Source organism: Alligator sinensis, unplaced genomic scaffold (genome assembly GCF_000455745.1).
Source record: "Alligator sinensis unplaced genomic scaffold, ASM45574v1 scaffold159_1, whole genome shotgun sequence".
Lineage (NCBI taxonomy): Eukaryota > Metazoa > Chordata > Crocodylia > Alligatoridae > Alligator > Alligator sinensis.
Window position 1 is genome coordinate 1,014,671 of NW_005842222.1, and position 2,826 is coordinate 1,017,496.

General features: G+C 45.4%; 1 long non-coding RNA gene across 1 annotated transcript in view; it reads left to right on the forward strand.

Moving 5' to 3' along the window:
• Positions 1-1,697: 1,697 nt before the first annotated feature.
• LOC112550842 overlaps positions 1,698-2,826 on the forward strand; it is a 12,677-nt gene continuing 11,548 nt past the window's right edge. Inside the window, exon 1 of the long non-coding RNA XR_003094880.1 lies at positions 1,698-1,822. This is a non-coding gene — a long non-coding RNA (uncharacterized LOC112550842). The remainder of the gene's footprint in view (positions 1,823-2,826) is intronic.

A 2,826-nucleotide genomic window follows, 5' to 3' on the forward strand; every position in this document is an offset into this window, starting at 1 on the left:
TACCTTCCAAGATTATTTAGCTATTTATACATTCCTGTCCTACAGACACGGAAAATCCTTCTGTTCTATAGAATCATAGAATGTTAGGGTTGGAAGGGACCTCAGGAAATCATCTAGTCCAATCCCCTGCTCACAGCAGGACCATCCCCAACTACATCACCCCAGCCAAAGCTTTGTCTAGTTGGGTTTTGTAAACCTCCAAAGATGGAGCTTTCACCATGTCTCTGGGTAACCTGTTCCAGTGTTTTACTACCCTCCTAGTGAGAAAATTCTTCCTAATATCTAACCTAAACTTCCCTTGCTTCAACTTGAGATCATTGCTCCTTGTTCTGTCATCTGCCACCAGTGAGAACAAGCTAGCTCCATCCTCTTTCACACCCCACTTCAGGTACTTGTAGGCTGCGATTAAATCTCCTCTGTCTTCTCTTCTTTAGAATAAATAAGCCCAGTTCCCTCAGTCTTGCATCATAAGTCATGTCCCCCAGCCCCCTCACCCTTTTGTTGCACTCCACTGTACTCTCTCCAATTTGTCCACATCCTTTCTATAGTGGGGGACCCAAAACTGAACACAATTCTCCGGATGTGGCCTCACCAGTATGGAATAGAGGGAAATAATCACTTCCCTTGATCTGCTGCCAACACACCTACCAATGCAGCCCAGTATGCTGTTAGTCTTCTTGGCAACAAGGGCACACTGCTGGCTCATATTCAGCTTATTGTCCACTGTAACCCCCAGGTCTTTTTCTGCAGAGCTGCTGCCCAGCCAGTCAGCCCCCAGCTTGTACTGGTGCATAGGATTGTTTCCTGTGGGCATGTGTGGGTGTGGGTGGTGTGGTTTCCCCTTTCCCCTCTCCAGTTCTCTCTTAAACACAGGGTGCCTGGAGACATGCAGGGAGGCTGCTCTGACATGCTGTAATTACAGTGTCTTGGAGCAGACTTAATTAATCAAATCTGCTGGAGTGTGCTAATTAGTGCAGTCCAGCAGCCTCCACATCTCATGTATCAGCACCCCTGCACTTCTAAACGGTGGTGGGGGTAGTTTAGCTAAAACTTGTTTGATGGACTTTAGTTAAAGTGCCCCTGCCACCATTTTTGAAGCATGGGGACGCTGATATACAAGATGCTGCAGGCGCTTTAATTAGAGTGGCTCTCTGAGAGCCGCCCTAATTAAAGCGCCTTCCACCTTTGTACATGTACAAATGCCTTATGTACTGATGGTGAGAAAAATGCAGTAATATCTTGTGAATACAATTCTTGCTAAAATCTCCTTAAATGTGTGTGCAGCTGCTATTTGAAATGAACAGGGATTGTGTGTGAATGTACCTAAATAGTTTATCCCATTTAGATTTTCTTTTTTTAAAATGCTTGCATTCTCATAATAGACTGACTTCTTTTGAATGCTTCATGTTGGTTTTATAGATCTGTCACTCTTCAACTGTTGAGATTTAAAGAACTAATTCAGCCAAGTAAATTATGGATTTACCAACATTCTCAGTCATCAAGGTCCCCTTCAAAATGGTCTGTTCAGTTTTAGTTCCCTAAAGAGAAAAACTGAAATAGATGTGTACAGATAATACATTCAGAGCTGCATCTTCCCTCAGGAGAAATCACGGGAAGTGTTTTGGTGAGTTATTTGCTAAACTCCCTTGGAAATATAATTTGAAAGGGGAATGCAAATGCAAAATACTCACTGGGAAAAGCAATGAGTATTTTATGAAGTCTTTGTATTATGTTTACAGGATAGGAAAAATATGAAAAGGTGATGTTTGCTTGAAGATGGCTTCCATGAAAATGTGGAAGAAAAGCCTCATTTAAAAAAATGGTATTGTATTTTCAGTTATTTAAAGATATATCCTTTACCAAAATATTAAAAGTAAATTGCATCTAAAACAGGAGAATTCATAATGCATTTGCAAGAAGTCAAAGATCTTTTTCATACACTGGTTTATTGCTGAAATTGAAATCAATAGGTGGAAACGCACATCACCTTTCATCACCTTTGTGACAGAAATCCCAGGGATATGTCTTGGTAAACAAGTACATCCAGGCCTTCCCTGCCAGAGACAACCATAGGGAAGTGCAGGGCCCAGGGAAAATTAGCCAGTGTGAGGCCCCTTTAACACTGTGAGGGGCAGAGCTGTGGCTGCTCCACCTGGCTGTGCAGGGCCCCCAAAGCACTGGATCCAGGACGGTAGCCCCAATTCGACCCCACAAAGGATGGCCCTGTTCCCTGCTTACAGACATGCCCCAGACATCCCAGGGGCATGTCTCCATAAGCAGGGAAAGCCTGGAAGGCTTCCAAGACTTAAGGGGCTTGATCCTTTGGGGGGATTCCTGAGGTGCACGGGACCAGTCCCCTTAAACTTTGGGAGAGTACATCATTTGTTGTCCCTCAGCATCAATGAGTGATGTCTGTTTTGCCCCTGGAGCAGATTAGCTGTGCTGAGATGCTTTGAAGCACAGTAGGCCTGTGTGAGGCAGCTAGTATTCGCTTCGGATTCGGCTGATTCAGGGGACACTGATTCGATTTGGTGATTCAAATCACTGTCCCGAGCCAATTCGGCCAAATCTGACACAGAGATTTGTCTGCTGCCAAATTGGCCAAATCTCCAAATCAGACAGACCCCATCCCCCGCCTGCTCTCCCAGCCCCGTCAATGGCTGCCCCACCTGGCCCCAGCTCTCAGGCATGGGGGTGATCCCTGCTACCCACCACTGCCCCATGCTGCATGAGGGGTTCTGCTATGAGTCCCCTGATCCCCGCCTGCTCTCCCAGTCCCACCCATAGTTGTCCTGCCCACCCAGCTCCCAGCTCTTAAAAAAAAAA